General features: G+C 35.4%; 1 protein-coding gene across 2 annotated transcripts in view; it reads right to left on the bottom strand.

Moving 5' to 3' along the window:
- The window catches only part of DPP10 (dipeptidyl peptidase like 10), a gene marked incomplete at both ends in the record, with an annotated part of 501,348 nt that overhangs the window by 385,371 nt on the left and 96,815 nt on the right, over positions 1–19,162 (bottom strand). The gene's annotated exons all lie outside the window — the stretch shown is intronic.

Genomic DNA, 19,162 nt, shown 5'->3' with positions numbered 1-19,162 from the left:
TGACTACATGCACTATGTATTGGAACACTATTGTGTCCCACATATATATGATATATCAGTTCTCAAAAAAGGCTTCCACAAAGTAGTTTCCACACAGAAGTCTAAATAAATTTTGACTAGATTAACTCTATGTATTATGGTACAGCCTAAAGCCACACCTAAATGAGAGTCTATGACCTCTCTCTTTCACACTAGAAAACATTGCACTCAAGGGCTTCCAAGGTCAGAAAGGAATGATGCAAATCACAAAGGAAAGAAAAAGCCTAGATGTTGAGACTTCTCTGTCAATAGATGTGAAAGGGAGATGTGTCCCTATACTATGAATAGTTTTGTTGCTGGCAATTAAATGTATTTGCTGTTCCAAAGTAGGGCAAAGTCAGAAATATGACCCCAAAATTTGAAATATCTCAGCTTAATTTCAATACTTTTTCTTCTCACAAAGTTGTTTCAAAGTGATAAAAACACAGTAGCTATAAGATTTGAGAATATTGAGTCAAGTCTATTGATAAACATATGTACACCACAAACAACAACTTGTGCTCATAATCTATCTCCACTTTTCAAAACCGGTTTCACCATAACTGACCCTCTTCCAACTGTTTCAATCTCATAAGCAAATACAAGGTTTTTCATTAAACTCTTTTGTGCAGTAACAAAGGCAGAGTAAGCTGAACAAAACAGGAGGAAAACATACACCTAAGAACTCTTATCACATGCTGGAGAATAAGCATTTGCACAGCATACTGGCATCACTCTGTAAAGGCATCCGAGAAAGTGAAATAATTCATTTTAATGATGAACATTCCAATGAAGCCAGTGTAAAATCAAATCACTGTTCTCAGTTTTTAATACTCAGGTCTCATTCAGCCCCAGATGTGGCATTGATAACATTATTTCCATATCCTTTCAAAATGTAATGTTTGGTGCTATCTCCCATTCATCATACCTTTTTCAGGTATTACAGCATTAAAACCACAAGAGTACTATTCTCCAGATCATAATAAGAAAATTATTTCTTTGTCCACTTTGATCTCACCTTTGTCATAACACAGATTAATTTGGTGTCATCTGGGAACGTATACAGTTGCACTACTTCAAGAAATACATTAAGCATGTGCAACACTACTTTGACTTTTCAGTATTCTGGTACACATCATTCTTTCCAAACTCCTCTCTTTATAACATTCCTTGATAAGACTACTTCCCTTTCATATAGCAATTAATGAATATGAAGCCCAAGTAACAGCCCTGTAAAGCAATGAAAAGTCTGACAGTTGATGTCAAAATGAGGGTGGAGTGTATTCTGAATGTCTACCTAGTCTACACATCCCCTATGGGATAATAAAGCAGTTAGAAAAGAGAGCAGTGGAATGGCTACTCAATCAAATTACAGCATGTAGAAAAGGTCAAAGCAGTAGAGCACAATGATATAATTCACAGATTATACAAGACATTAAAATTTTGATATGACATTCTTTGGGTAAAAAAAAAGAGATTATAACAAGGACAGAAAATGGCAGGACATTAATCCATTCCCATGACAACATTTGTACCCAAACTGAAAAACGTACAACTATGAACTTTAAGTCCTTGCTCAGACTGGTTACATGGCTTAATTTTGGATACTATGTAGTGAATCTGTCAACAAGTTCTGCTTATATTTAACGGAACTGAGCAAAGGATGAAGTTGAATGACACAGGTTATACTTCTAAGGATATACACAATTTCATCACGTCAAAGCCTCCTATTTTGACAAGGAATTGCATGTGTCTTATACAAGACTGAAAAGACATAGAATCTAAGTTTTAAGTGTATGCAGCAGTCACGTGAACAAGCATGCTTGAATGCATGAAGTACATTAGATTATCACTATTTTTATCTCTGTAGGAACTACATTTGTTAGTCAAAATTAAGAAACCATCATATTTGCTATAGTAGAAGCAAAGGAAGACATGGTCACCTTCACCCTAAGAGATTAGGGATCCAATGTTAAACATTATATGACAAGCAAGTGGAGCAGATGCCAGAAACAACTGTGAAGACAATAGAAATGCAAGGTTGCAATACCTAGTGAGAAGCCTGATCAAAAGTAGACAGAAATCAGCAGAAAGATTCCCACTGCTTGAAGGGTCATCATATCAAGCCTATGATCACTCAAATTATTTTCATGTCATTTCCAGCTTTTATTTTTCTAAATAAACGAATACCACCAACTACACCAAACTGTGGCGTACCCTAGACATTTGTATTCAGCACACATTATGTGTGTCACAACTGAAAATGTTTTACAAAATAATTAAAGACAAAAGTAGTGGTCAGCTGCAATACACTGTGGAAAAACCTTCCACTGAGACAAGCATGGACAATATTCTGCATAAGAATTTCTTTAAAAATTTGAATTAGAGGAAACATTGAGATTCCGTAGTAAATTTACCTAAAATTACTTCAATTTTTAATACAGTTAAAAGCCTCAGAATAGTTATCTAGGGAATACCTGAAGTCCAGATTTTCATTAACATTAAACTATGTACCTTCATCTTTGACACAGCTTTAATGCTACTGCTAGTCATAAAATTTTAAGTCAGAAAGGACAGAAGCTACAAAGGGACTCCTCTTTTCTGCCAGCACAAGTCTAATACCAATGAAGATTTTATATTCCATTATCTTGGGTGATTAAAGGTCAGTTTGTACATACAGCAAGTACACTTTCCAAGTGGTTTGAGTTCATGCCCTTACATCATGAAAACTTCTCTATAGGGGAAGAAGAACGTGAACAGGACCATAACGAATATTGTGTGCCATGACGTAACATGCCAGCTGTATCATTTCTTTTTTGTCTGTAGACCCACAGCAGGTGACAAAGTTATCTGTGTGTTTTGCAGCCAAATCTCAGAGGCACGATTTCTTGTTCCAGGCTTTCTTTCCACTTAGCCCATGACTAAGATTTATTTGCCCTTTCTTCTTGTCATCCCCCTTTGTACTTCAGAGTCAAATGAACCTGCACCACAGCCCAAATGTCTACGCTAGCAGCTTCAAAGCTATATGCTGCTAAACACTTAACTGTGACTCAGTCTTTAAAAGGATGTACTACTGTAGGATCATTTAATTGTATTTTCAGGATAAATATTTAAAGAACTTTTCAGGTTTCCATAATTTTTAAACATTTAAGACCTTCTTGCTTATGTAAAACATGCAAGAGGAGCTGGAAACCTTTATTATAGAAACATCGAAGTAATTTGTTCTACTCTTCAAGTTGCATCCTCAGTTATTAAGAGTATTAGCTGCATAGCATACTCCAGCAACTCAGATCAGAGCACTGAAGGAGTGAATTAGACAATAATCTAATTTAACAACTGTTTAAATATAAAATCATGGGAAAGTTTAGGAGGACCTCTAAAGGTCACCTATTGCAACCTCCTCCTCAAAGCAAAGCTAACTTCAAAGGTGGATGCATTGCTGAGGACCTGAATGAAATATGCATGGGTAGCACCCAGGACTTCACATTTTTAGGCATAGAACATAACATCCTTTTTATGTTCTGTCTGGCCCTATGGATCTTTCTTTTTCAGATGGTATGCCTCAAAAGCTACCTTATATGTTTAAAATGTTAAAATGTTTAGTGTAACAGAGGCTGGAGCTTGATTAGTATGTCTAGTGGCAATTACATTATGCATTAAGAATACTGATAAAGCAATGCTCTAACAGCTCTCATCATCAGAAATTCCATTGTAAAAACAAATCAGCCCACCACATTTAAAAGCCAACAGATTCATCAAATTGCACACATACATTCAGATAAACAGCAGTAGAAATTTGGCAACATACTACAATGGGGAAAAAAATCCTAAATCAGCAACTAGGACTTAATCCAACATATATTCAAATGTATGAGCAGGTTTACAATATGTGTTTTTTATTTCTACATATCCCAAGGAGTCTCATTCCAGGCCTCAAAAGATCTGAAAGCAAACTGCCCACTCAGTCCTCTGCTTGACACGCAAACTCTTCCCAGTGCTAAAGCACCTCCAAAATGAATGTGCAAAGACCACATACATTTGTACACTTGGTAAAGCTAGCTAATGAACATTTAAATGTTCTTACTGGCTAAATCTCACAGTAACAACTACATTGTTCATCCAGTCAACTGTTTTCTCTTCCTGTTACTTGTAATGAACATCATCAGAGCTTCTTCCTTTCATCCCTGTCATTGTTCTTTATATTTTGAAGCCAGCACTATACTGGAATAAAGCTACTGTCACAACATGAACTCCTTCCTTTCTGGCAAATGAGAGCTTTGTTGCAAAATAAATAAGGCTATTGAAGTCAAAAGAGTTATGCCACGGGTAAACTACCCTGGTGATATTTTACAATTTGAACTCATTACAACACAAGCTTTAGCTTGTCTCTGTGACACAGTGCAATGTTCTTCAGAGAAGTAAACTGTATTTGTTGCAAACTGTTTCAGACGGGACTCTCTTTACTGTCTTTTCCTATTCCATTTTAAATGTTTGATAGGTATGTCTTCAGGGAAAGATCTTTTCAGTGTCTTTGATTCAAAGATATTGCCACCCTCTTCACTTAGGAAATACTGAAGACACGTAGTTCATTACTGGGAAATCTGTGTCATATTTCCTAGCCAATCTGCTAGGCAAAATGCAGCACATAGCATTTGGTGTCTTTTACCACTAAAAGAAGAGAGAATGACCTTGCACGATAGCAGAGAAATACACTTCCAGCATTAACTAAGTCAAAACTCCTGGGAAGCATGTGGTAGCATTGTAATTTCTTTTATACTACTAGTATTGATGCGTGCACTGCTGCAGAGAAGGGCTAAAAGACTAGAAAGACCAGAATTTAAGAGTAAAAGTACAAAAAGATGACAGGGAATTACATGTACACTGCATTATTTAAAATTATATCACAAAATAGCAATGGATAATTGTACACCATTCCGTGCAAATCATTGACTACAATCAAGCCTTCAGAAGCCATACTAAAAGTAAAGATCATAATACTAAATTTATGTCTCCAAGGAGATGAAATGCTGTCAGAAAGAAAGGATATATTGCCATTTTACTTTCTTTTGGTGTTTTCTAAGAGACCACAACACAGAGAAGAATTATTTCTTAGGTGGCCATATGACAGTAACACTAGCCTATAATCCTTTGTATGTGGCAAGATTAGTAGAACTAAGCAGAGTCCAAATTAGAGTAGCAGATACAAAGCAACATTCAAGATATATCAAAAGCTTACAAAAGCTCCAGAAGGTTCATACTGGTTCCCATCCTAATATGTTTTATATAAATCAGTTATTTGCCAGTGAAATACACCCTCTTCTCAGATGAAACACTGCAACTGTATGAGGCAATACCAAATAAACCAAGTCTCCTTATAAGTAACAGACACATTGTATTGACTGAGTATTAGCAGCCACAGCTGGATATTGGGAACAGGCACAAAGCAACTCACACTGGATATCGGATTATAAATGGCAGTAAAGGATACACAATCAAATCAATATGTGTGGAAAGCCACAGGTTGATCCTCAATGATAAGAAGCATCAAGACCTAAGTTCTCTGCCTGTGCTGAGACAGCACGGCTGAAACAGTGGCTAATGCTGCCAAGGGAACCAAAGTTCAGTACCAGCTGAGGGACAACATCCTTTACATACAAACGTTAAATTGGTGATTTAGACACTCACAACACTGGCAGAGTGCACCCAAAACTAAATTAGGAATCATCCCCAAAAGGACCATGTTTTATGACAGAGTAACTTGGCATGAAAGAAAATCTAATCAGTTACCTTTATTAAAAAAAGGTATGACTACTCTTGTCACCTAGAAGGTCCAGGGTTGGTTTTTTTCATTGTTTTAAATATCAATCAGATAATCTAGTTCTCCTAAATGATAGCAGCAAGCTTGATGATGGTCTATAATTATCAGGTTAAATGACACCACGTTGCACAGTTTCCCTTGAAAATCACAGCTGTCATTCCAAAGTGTTTTCACAGAATGACAGTTGTAAGAATATGTACTTGTATATTACTCCATGCACACCTAAAAACTGAAGCCTTTTGGACTATGACCCAGTGAAGTCATGGAAAGGCTCTATACTAGATCAGGCACCAGGTGACAGCATTTTCACTAATAAAGAGAAATTATATTTATAGACTTCTATCCTCACCTTGCTACAAAGTTCATCATATTTGCAGTCTGTCACACACAAGCCCTTTCCCACTTGGCTATGTAATGACTCCAACTTACCCTGAGATATGTAGGTATTTAATTATTACCTGAAAGATAATTATTGGCAAAAGAACCAAAGGGAGAAAAACTATTCCAATTACAGTTTATTTTGCCTGATGAAGATATTAATGAAAACACATTACACAATTACTTAAGTGCAAGAGGACAATTCAGTTGTGTTTTCTATATACACTAGAAGTCACAATTTTATTTCCTATACCACTTACTGTGCTTTCAATTTGCAAAAGCTGAGCAATCAAAAACTCCTTGCATCAGCTTTAATTGCTCCCATATCCAGTGTATAAGTGCTTACATAGTAATTCTTCTCATAGACACTTTAAAATTGTCAGTTTTCTCATTTTTTAAAGTAGTTAACACAGACCTCACACAATCATCTCAAACCATTATCAACACTGCTTTGTTCTTTTTTAACACTTAAAGCTTCTTTTACATCATATACCTATCACTAAATCTTTGTTTCTGTAACTTGTATCACTCAGATATTTGATGGGGGAATAAATTTTGTGAAAACAGCAAGTTTAGTCTAAAAGAATTGGATACATTCCTTAATGCATAAAAAACCCAGGTGAAATGTCAGAAAAGTAACTTTGTCAACAGTTTCTTAGACTATAACCTTTTGTACAGGAAACTGAAGTCTGTTACAGAAGGTTAAATAGTGACAGTACAAGTTTTACAGCAATATCAGCTATTTTAAACTCATTTGAAGTCACAAACTCCTTATTGGTGCATCAATGATTTTTTACTACAATGATGCTATGATAATCTGAGTTATTAGCAAAAGTAATTTCCCAGTTATTTTATCGAAAAAGAGTAATTACTTTTTCAATGAAGAAAGTGAGAACTATTAAGATGGCAAAAGAGAAATAAATTAGCTTTATATCCCCCACACAATAAGACTATCATAGCAAGAAGGCAATGAATTAAAGGTAATTTTACATACCTCAGGGTTTAAACTTTTTGAAAAGCCACTGAAATCAAGCATAAGAGCAAAATAACTAAATTAATAGCTCCTCAGATCTAGGGTAAAAACAGACTTAAAACTATAGGGAAAGTATGTTTATTTGTGTAGTCCAACATATGATTGTGGCACTAAATGTACACAGAAGCATTCACCACAGCACAGTCTTGTCCTAATCTAACCCATTGTAAACTCATGTAGATTGAGGTACCAAAAATAAAGATACAATTCTATCATTAAAAAAAACCAAACAAAAAAATCCAAAATCTTTTAGAAACTTGCCATAAAGCTGAAATACTTTTTTACATGATCAAATTTCAGTTGTACATTCGGCACATAAAATAAATAGTTTCCAAGCTTTTCTTTGAAATAGGAATTCAGAATTGAGAAGCCTGTTTATGAAATTCCTTCTTACACACTTTCAATCATCCAAATATCCAGTGGTCATATCTTTTTAATGCTTTTTCTTTCATCTTCAGGAATTAATAATTTCTTAGTTAGGTCTTTAGTACATTACACGTACATCTAAGGCTGTCCATGTTCCTTTTTACCAACCACATGCTCCAATTTCCCCAGGGGAAAACCAAACATAAACCACCGAACAAATGAAAAGCTAAATACACACAGCAGAAGATAACTGTAGATACCCAACAGGGTCTGACAGTGCAGGAAGTCCTGTGTAATCTAGCAGTCCAAACACTGCCTTAATCACTTTTTGTCCCCCTTCTATTCTGTGAAGGGCAGATCAGTAGGGAGATCCTCTTCTTGCCTTTCTTATCAAAGCTGAACAAGTGCTTACCTCTCTTTGGATTATAGAAGGGCTACTGGGACTGAGACTCTACACTGAGATCTCAGGTAAGTACCTGCAGTAAGGTGAAATGAAAGCAAATCTTAAAGTGTCTTATAAGACAAAATATATTTTTGTTTCATTTAGTCTTCTTAATTCACAGAATCACAGAATCATAGGGGTTGGAAGGAACCTCGAGAGAGCATCGGGTCCAACCCCCCAAATTCATTCAACATCAACTTCTATAAAGCTCCTGGTTATGACTCCCGTAAGTTCTGTACTAAGGAGGCTTTATTTGTCATTTTTGTTTTCCAAAGTTTTATCTTGTTTTATAGATTATAATATGAACAATAAAGAAAACAAAAAACTAAGTGACATTTTTGTAACAACATGAACTTAGCCAACACCTACCAAACATAAGAACATTGGAAAAGAACTGATTAGTCATGCATTTTGAACAAAGTGACCAAGACTATATAGCAAGATGACTGTTTGGGTATAAACTGATTTTCCCAAACCTGAAAGAGCACTCTGTCTTCCAATTCAGAGAATATGATCCATTTTAGTCAATGCAAAGAGGGAACTTAAGTTCTAGCTATGTTTAGCTAATAGCAAGCAGCACAGCTACACTACAAAAGAGCAAAATATACTATCTTTAAGCTTTCAGTATCTGAATTTTTGTGTGTAGCAGCTTTACCTATTGTACTCCAGCATCTAAGGTTCACAGTTTGCATGCACCTATTTCATTTTATTGTTCAGCTCCTTCAGCAGGCAGAGTGCAGCACTGAAGCGAGTTAATGAGTCTTACTGCATTATCTCCTCAGGAGTGTTATGTAGCAGAGTATTTCACATATTAGTACACCATGGCTAGTGTGACATTTAATGGTAATCAAATATCATTTCTTTTAGTAAAACTGGCCTAAGAACTATCTTCAGGTCTCCAGGGAATGCAGGAAAAAATAATTCAAACTTGCAGAATATTTGAGGTTAGTGCAGTTTAAGCAATTAAACTAACCTTCAAGCTTCCTAGTGGAAGAGAAAGACAGTAAGACTTTCTAGGCTAAAATTTTGCTATTTATCATGTACACTGTTTTAGCTCTGAATCTGAAGTTTTCAAAAGGTAAATTCAAAGCTGATCTTTTTCACTATGTGAATGAGAGGAAGATAGAATATTTCCATCATAAAGTTAGCTTAGCCTTTTTGCAGTAGTTGACAAGTACTGTTTTACTTTAGCTTAGAGTCTCAAAAGGAGTCTTACATTACAAAATGTCCACCACTTAAAGCATGAGGTTAGAAAAATTAACATAGGATCTTACCCCCGTATCTTTAAAGTAACAATGAAAAGCCAGTTTAGATCCCCATCACAGAAATTTGCTGTTGACTACAGATTTTTTTTATATATATTTCTAAGAGTTAGAGATTACGATTAGGTTAAATCCTCTCGGATTGTTTTTTTCCATAATAAGCTCCACTTACTTGCTTTGGCATCTGAGCTTATTAAAAGGATGGTCAGTGATTCCAACCATGATTGCTTGATACAGTCAGACATCTCAGCTGCCCACAGCATTCTCTCATCAATCCCCTCAAATATAATTTTCCCTTTGTTAAACTTCCAGTATTTGTGTTTCCTCTGGATTTAAATATAAACTGCTACTGAACTAGTCAGCTGATGGAATTGTAGCTGTACCCATTGTCAGCCATGCTTTCACAGACAACAAAGCCTAATAGGTTTTGATTAGCTATTTTTATAGATATTGAGTGCTGGAGAATTTTGATTTCCATTTAAGCAATAAAACATAATCCAGGTAGGTTTAATACAGACATGGGTAACAGTGACTTACCTCATGCCTCATCTTTAGTAGTACCTATCATTACTGTGTACGTATATGACATCTCAGTTTAAAGGCAAAGCCTCAATGCAAAACAGACTTTAAAGTCCTAGGAATGCATAGAGTGAAGTCTCTTCGATGCTATGATCAGAATCAAACATTACACAGTATATCAAACACAAGGGAGGTAAGAAGACATTTTGACTAAGACGACCATATTCGGAAACAAAAATGATACTACAAGAGATGCTTTCTATCCCATAATATTCAAAAGCTCTGAAAACTCATTCTTGGAAGAAGAAAGCATACTAGTGAGACAGCAGTGTATTTGAAATTCCAAAAAGCAGAAATACAGCCGTGTATTGTGGTCCTATCTATTTCAAAAGAAATATTACTGTTAGGGCCAGAAATATTACCTACTTATTTCTTTGATTACTGTGCTTATAGCATACTTGAGCAATTGAACCAAGCTTTCTTGATTTACTTTGTATTTCACTGAAAGGAACTTTCTACCTGCTAGATATTAAAAATCCAGTATTGAAACTTCTAAGAAATTCAACATAAACCCTCTTACTAAAAACAGAATTCACTAACAGCTCTGACACACACTATACAGAAAAACCTCTGTATTCATTTGATATAGATAAGCCAATTAAGTATTTATTGTTCTTGGTTTCCTGTTTATTACTAAGGTCTAACACAATGCTACTGAGTTTTAAAATCCTGAATTTTATTCACTAATATAAAACTTTATCTAAAAAGCATGAAATGCATTTTAAGTTGGATCTCATTCTATCTTTCCTAAATGCCCTTATTTTTTAATTATAAGAAAATAATTTTATTGATTGCAATTATAATTGCACTGAATTCCTCTGGAAGAAAAGGAATGTTCCAAGTTCTCTACTACTTTTACACAGGTGAAAAGTTCACTCACTTCCCACAATATGAATAGAAACATTGCTATTTTAACTTGAGTACCCTGTGGTACTGAAAACAATAACAGATGGCACCTCTGTACTGCTTGAGGCCATGCAGACTGAGCTATTTTATTCAAAATTTGATCATAACTTCAAATATTTCACTGTCCCTACTTAGGGTAATCTTCTTCCAGCTTCTCTTCGCACATGCAAAGAAACTGAAAAGTAGACCTGAATAGAAAGTAATTAAGTACCTCCAGTGAAGATAATGTCCATATTACAAAAGAAGATGAAAGTAATTGTATTGACTAGTTAATAGCTAGTTGTTTGCTGGTTCCCTGTCTCTGCAGATCTTATTCTTAGGCTAACTCTTCTTGACTATCTTACTGAAAATGTAGGCAACTCCGATCAAAGTCACCTGAGAGCTCGGTGATGCAGCCTTGCACAAGTCTCCTTGGGGATCTCCTAGTCCTGATATCTGATGCCTACTGAGGTAGTAAATACATAATCTGTATTTCAATCAAAAAATACTTAAAATTCCAAAAATTATTCAGCAGATTCAAGTAGTTCAAAAGACCAATGAGAGGGTTAACTCCATGACACTTAGCTACCACATACTACACTGAAAAGATAACAATTAAAATAAGACATTCAGTACTAGTGTTGTAACATGTTACAAAGCAAGTTTCTAGAAAAGATTTTATTAGCATTGTGGGATCAGATTGAAGCAAATGCCATATGATGATATATGCATTGAGGTATAGGTCACATCACATGCAGTATATTATAATGCTATTTCATTTACTGATTCACCTTTTAAATTTTAAATCTTGTCTTTCAATATAGAATGAAACTTCAAATAGTGAATCATCTTTATCAAGTCAATTTTTATTAGGGGAATGGGCCATCCTGAGAGGATTCCTGCAAGTAAGTTTGAAAGCCGTGATGGAGACCTGATGAGCAAAACAATAAGCTATAGTCAGACATCCTTCTCTGTCACTGAATGCTCCAGAGACGAGCCTTTATCTACATGTCAGAAGTGACTGACAAACAACACCTGAATATAGCATAAATCAAACAGCCTATCATAAGTGTTCATATTTATTTCATATGTTATCATTTTAACTGACATAACAAAGGTACTCCAAGTTTCTAGTGATCAATTGTTTATATTCATGGCATATAAGAGTTGATCCTTTCATGAAAGTTTAATAGTTTAGTAATCCTCATTGCCTTTCTAATTCTTCCTCTGAATTTTTCTAAGCAAAACAAGCTGGTAAGTGACATTTCTTAACCACAATTCTAAGATTGTTTAGCAAGCATTTAGGCAAAAAATGCACATTATGTTTGCCCTATATGGACAATTTGGTATATTTGAAATGCTATAAAAACTTTCCTCTGCAATCATCTATTTTTATTTTATATTGTAGCCATGGATTACTGGTCAAAGCAGTGACATGGGGCTGAAGATCTGTATTCTTTCGTGCAGCAGCACAGTGTAGTAGTGCAATTGATATTTCGAGGAAAACTCCCCTAAGTACAACAGAGGCTGAAAGTAAATTTTACCAGAGAGAATTTGCAGAGTCCCTGTACAGTATTAGAAAGAACCAAAGAATTACTAAGAGAAAGTTTTCTGAAAATGCATACATCTTTTGCAATAGAAATAAGAGATCTTTAGACCATAGAAACCATGCATTTTTCAAACAGTTTCAACATGCATTTACACTATGGAAATGTATGTAGGCACTATAGAAAGCTCTGACTACATATGTACATTCTGGACCATTTGTAGCACTACTGAGATCCCATCCTCACTCTCTGAATTTCATATTCAATATAGAAAGACAAAGTCCTACTGCAAAGAGGAACATTTAACTACTTCCACTATAATACATGCTTTATAAAGCATGTATGCCTTCTGTGTGCACCCCAAATCCACATTTTGCTTCAAATCATAGAAGTCTTTGAAAGATCCTATACATGTGTCTTTTTCTGCTCATGGTCTTCTATTAAAACACCAGCTAAAGGCATGTCACCATAAATAATCATGGTAGCCCTTTCTCAACTGCAGGAGATAAATGAAGCCATAACTGTTTAATCACCAAAGCCAATTTTAATAAATTTTAATTTTGATATGATACCTAATACTTATACATTACTCAGATAAATTACTTACCTGTACTTGAACTGCAGGCTTACTTGCTCTGTAGCAACTTTCCTTACAGACTCAACACAATAGCATGTGCTAGTACATAGATTCTATCTTGCTTCATGTGGTTCTACGTGAAGTACACCGAGTATTATAAAATAAAGCAAGCACTGTGAAATACTGTCATTCACAACAAAGGGCTAGAGTATCACAGTTAATCAAGCCCAAATATAAAGCCCCACAAATTCAAGGGCATAAAGTCAGTTTTAACTGCCAACAACACCACAAGTTTCCTATGCAGCAGCTCCTCTGGGACACTCCATCCAATGAAGTTCTGAAATACATAAATAAATTTTGTCCCATGCAACCTAAATTGCCCTGCATATACTGCACAACTAATTGGTAAATAAGTGATTTATTATCCAACTACCTTGGACAGCCATCAGGTAGCAGGACCTTATCTCACATAGTAGGATTGCAGAGACAAAGTTAATTATACCTGCATTTAATATAAAAACACAGGGTTTTTTTAATAAGAATTTAGCAAAAAAAAAAGTGATTAATTACATGGTAATTAATGGTAAGTCATGGGGAACAACCAAAAGAATTAGACCTGAATAGCCCAACTAGAGGATTTTTCTTAATGGAATATATAACTTGATATCATTTCCCATTCCCAAAAAAGTCAAAAAACTTCCATTATATTCAACAGCACCAGTAAATCCCTATTCATGGAGTCTACTTTTCTAGATGACATTATGAGAATACAGTAAATTACAGAAGAATGGTCATTCTAATTTAAGAAGCAGAGGGGAACAATAACTTCACACCAAAACAGGAATGCAGTTACTATTGTGCAACTCCATCAAATTGAGAACAATTATTATGCCATTCAGATAGTGGATTCTAGTTACATTTATTACAATGGGTGACAAAAAGTGTTTGGAAGCACTGGGGTTTTGTGCATTACTAAGTTCAAAATCAAAATGTGTGTGTGCTATTCACAATGTAATTTCAAATTGAATTTACCACACAGTAGCAGGTATCTATCATTTCAAACAATTTAAAGAACACTTACCATTCATTCTGCTTCAATAACTAGACTGCTAGCCTCCTCCAAGTTAACTTGTCACTGTGAACAAATGCAACTCATCAATGTCAAGGCCACATAATAAGAATGAAGGAAATTGTTTGACATTCTCTTTCTTCTTCTGGTAATACACAGGTCTAGAATATTCCTAAATTTATTATTTCTATTTATCAAGGGTACAGATTTAAATAGATGCATAAAAACCCAGATTACAGATAGCAATTTTATCTTAAAACAAATGCCCACCTAACTTCAGGCTTTTAATTAGGGTACCAGGTTAGGAGCTTCTTTATACATGAGATAGATTTTTGGAAAAAATCTCACTCCTTTATGACATCTATTACATGATTTGTCCCATAGAGAGTATATTGTCCTGAGAGTAACAAGTTTCCTAAATGGACACTACTGATGCAGCAATGGAAGTTGGCCAATTTGGGGCCAGAATAACTAGAGTTACTTCTTGGGCTCACACATGCAAAAAATCTACTTTATTTCTAACATAGAAACACTGACTGCTGTGTAAGTAGCTATTTGTTGCTTAATGTGATTAATTATTGAATCAGGGACAAGAAGAGTGAATTGTTTGGGCAGCTATTTCAATTCCAAATAACTCAAAGCTAAATACATAATCTTGAGCCCAGATACACATAGGCAGACAGAAAGGCCACAGCAGCTCTCTCAGTCATCTTAAAATCTGAAAACAACACATTTAAGTGACACATATTTAAGAGCTTGGAAAGAAATGAAAGCCAAATCCAAACAGATATTTCAAGCTTGAGAGTGACAATTATGTGGAAATACAAATCTAAGTTAAATCAAGTCTGGATGCCTATCTGTGTAATATGAGATAGGGAGCCTGCTTTGGCAGGGGGGTTGGACCCGATGATCTCTTGAGGTCCCTTCCAACCCCTAAGATTCTGTGATTCTGTGATTCATAATTAATGTTTTCACCGCAAAAAGACTTAATGAGACAGTGTAACTCAGAAAGTAATTTCAAATTACATTCAAGAAAATAACCTGCATAAACAGCAGACCTTTGCCTCTCATATAAAACAGCAAATCAAGAACAGCCCTAGTAAACAGGAAAAAAGATTCTTTCCTTCAATTACGTAGCACAGCCTGTTTTTCAGGGTCAAATTAGAACAAAAATTCAAGTATACAGGTGTGATTACTGCAAATATAATTTTCTTCTGGAATATACCCTATTCACACATGTACACCCTCACACCAATCAAGTTAGTGTTTCACTCAGTGTTACAAGTGGAAAAAAAAAATCCTTCCAAGCCAACAAGTAACATTTTAAAATCAGTAATTAGCATAGTTTAGTTAAAACTTACTTACAATAAGAGAATTTCACCGTGCTTTGTTAACATGTATTGATTTCAGAATTTCTGTTCCATTCCCCTGTTTCTTTTAATAGCAAAAACCATTCTGTTTGCACCCAACATTAATGGTCACTAGATATAAAAACTTCAGAATTCAGCTTGTGTCACGTGTCACCCTAACTCAGCATTGATTATTCCAATGCCAGATCACACATTTCTTTAACACGTCCTAACTGTACTGATGTGTTTGGGTAATTACACAGGGAGTGGACTATTCTTACATGTGGCTACTATTTGCTTGAGATACACAATCTTATTTACTGTAGGATTATCTCTGTTGGTATATAAGTATATTCTTGAGTAGAAGGCCAGATGGTAATCTATCAGCAGTCCCAGGCACCCCTGGTTGGTAATGCCAAGTACAGCAGTGTAATCAGTGACACTTTGCGCTTGGTTTCAGAGAAGCCAGTTGTCTCTTTTCCTGAAGTGCCATCTCAAATCAGTGATGTACTCTGTGGCAAAATTTGGGACACACAGGGCAGTCTCAAATCTGGTCATTCCAATATTGACCTGCACTTCACCTTGAGACAGCTTTTTGAGAAAAATAACTGGATTTCATAAGCTCTGCACAGCACATTTTATGGATTTCTGGCAGGTCTCTGATTCACTGTATTGAACAACTTAAGGCATCTGATCAGGTGTCCTTGAAAGGATAGCATTATTGACAGAAAAGCTCTAAAATGGGCTTGAGAGCTGTGTGTCAGCAGCATGGTGAGCTACTTCTACAGCCCTGTCTTCTATGTTGTATTTGCCCACAAAGATAAAGGTTCATTATTAGACAAAATTAAGACACAAAGCAAGCCCTTGCCATAAACACCGAGCAGCCTGCAACCCTAGATTGTGACCAGAATAGCTAGTCTCCAAATCAAGATTACTGAAAACATGACTGATTATGCTCAGGTGATGCCATAAACTACATCTATATTCATAATTAAATCAGGTTTCCGTCAACAAAATTAAAGCACTGGATCTCTGATAACCCATACTGCTTACTTCTTAGATTACTCCTTAATTCGGTTCTGACAGGCCCTGTCCTCTCTTTCCAATACAAGTCTACTCCAAAAAGGGATAAGCCCTAAATAATATGGGAATGATCAGGTCATGCCACTTAGCTTCAGCAATCAGTCCCCAGTCCTCCTCCATTTAGCAGTATAAATGTAGCAATAGAAACTTGTTCAAAGGAGTGGACTCTTGTGTAGAAACTGCCAACATTGAGTTGGCATCTCACCTCAATAGGTCCCATCACTACCTATTCTGAATGACATGACAGACACCAAACATACTCCATGCTACAGCTCAACACATCATTTTATTCCACATGACAAATTGGGCTATTCAGGAGCAATGAAGAGCTGAATTGCTATACTCTTGCTTCCACCTAGTAAAATGAAGGTAAGCAGTGAGGCTATACATTGGCTTCACAGAGCAATGGCAGCTGCTACTGGCTCTTGTTCAGTTTTGGTGACTCAGAGTACACTGAGCAGGATATCTCTAAGGAATAGCCCTTCAGCATCTCACTGCATTGTTGCTACAAGGCTTGGGAAAAATTCATATTATTTCAAATGATGTGTAGCCAAATCATTCCAAAACACTTACAAAGTTTCAGTTATGTCATACTCAATTTATACCCATCAGTGTGTCCCATTTACTATAATCATGACATTAGGGGTTGTTAGGTTAGTTTTAGAGCTAAGACTCCAATCTCTTATGATGAGCAGGATTAAAATACATAATTGCCTGAATACATTGAAAAGTCTACTTAATGGATTTTACAAATATTAGACTTTTACTTTATGCTGCCTTTGAAGCACTAATTATATAGATGTAGGCAACATAATACTCATACTATGACCAAATATTTGGATTAATGTCAATAATACTCAGAAATTACTAAGTTTAGAAAAAAATAATATGTTTTCTTGGGTTTTCAAATCAGGTTGGTCAATATTATTTTCCTCCCAGATTAAGTTCTAATACTACTGTTCCTAGCTATTTATCTTAAATCACTTCAGAAATGAGGTGCTCAAATGGACATTTAACTTTCTGTTTGAGAGTTACTCTCTTCCCTTGTTCAACTCTGCTTGTTTTGAATTAATTCTCTTACATTTAAATAAAAATATCTCAGGTTGTTGGGATCGTTTAAGGAAGTCTGTCCTATGTTTTTGAAGAAAGTAAGCCAGGCAGAAAGAAATTCATCATGCATTAATTGGTTGACAGTCTTGTACAAAGTGTTGGAACAATGCAAAAGTTATTCTTGATAGTCAAAACTAGAACTAGTCATTAAAAAAAATGGAAAGAGCATCATTATAATGAGTAACTGAGCAATAAAGTCATCGTGCTTTGTTCTCAAAATGTCAGCTTGATTCTCAGTGGCATCAAGTCTTTTCCAATTACCTCTGTTGGTCTAGTGAAATCTATTATATCATTTCTTACATATATTTTTCCCACATAGCTCTACAGTACCTTTCTTTTTGCTCTGTTTTACAAAAATATTTGCAAGCTATTATATTAAATCTTAACTATTTTTTCTTGGTTTTAAATATATTTTTGTCATGCTTAATGCACTCTAATAGCATATTATTTGTTCTTTAAGACATAGCTTATCCATACATATTTAGTGAAACACCATTTAACTGTCATGCTTCTCACTGAATTCCCTAAGGTCAAAAGAAAGTTAATACAGATACTACACAAAATTTAGGCAACATTAAAATTGTTAATTGAAACACAATCTAATTGGAAAGAGTATTTTAAATTACTCATAAGATAAAAATCTAGTGTACATGATGTACGTAAAGACGATGATAATTTAAACCTCTATTGTACACTGTTTCTCACATTCTTCCTGTTCTTCAATGGTTGATTACATATGCCAATCAATGGGCCAAATTCTGAGATCATAATTCAGGAAGCAATTAAGACTTCAAGCTTTGGCCAAATGGTTTAATAACCCAATGGTGCTGTTAGTAAAATGTGTGCCTTTAGATTTATAAATTATCAATAGAGAGATGAAGTAATATTTGTAGGTGTTGCCTTGGCTGACACACAGCAAAGCAAATCAAACAGCAGTAGCCCGAAAGCATGTGCTGATTTAACCAAAGCTTTCTAATTAGAGAATGCTTATTTTCATTAAAGGTGAGACACAAAATTCAGTCAGTCTTAGTCTCAGCTAATAGGCTACACATTTCCTTTATTCGAAGTGCTCACTTATGTACAAGCATCACTAGGCCATAGCACTTCAAGTTCTGGACTAACCTTACATATGGCAGCCATCCTTCTGCCTGCAACAATTAAAGAAAAATCATGCCTGATCAGAGATCCTTTGTATTTCTTATTGATCAGCAACACCTTCAGGGTAGGGGAGGGAAAAGGAGAACACAAAGTACTATGTTCTGTTCCACATCAAGGAATGCACATTTCTAAGTTGATTTGGAAAAATAAAAAAATATTTCTCAGTAATTGAAAGATTTTGTTTTACCAACAGAAAATTTTGTCTCTTAGTCTGAATTCTGATGCTTGAGGCATAGCAGCAAAAGGCCTAGAAACTCCAATTTATGACCTTGGAGCAGCCTGACCCAAAGGGAGTTGACCAAGCCAGATGCAGGTAAAGCAGGCAAGTGTTATACAGGGAATAAGTACCACAGTTTACAAAAAGAGGACAGGATGATCCACCATGTTCACAACCATTAGTTTGACTTAATTAACACACTGAGTTTAGAAAACATTTTAAAGGAATGTGCAGTAGAAGACAAGAATGTAAACAGAAACTTAGACAAAAG

This window comes from Gallinula chloropus (genome assembly GCF_964237585.1).
Source record: "Gallinula chloropus genome assembly, chromosome: 5".
NCBI classification, from domain to species: Eukaryota; Metazoa; Chordata; class Aves; order Gruiformes; family Rallidae; genus Gallinula; species Gallinula chloropus.
The sequence above is the reverse complement of the archived record's forward strand: the minus strand, read 5'-3'. Positions and strand labels throughout refer to the sequence as shown.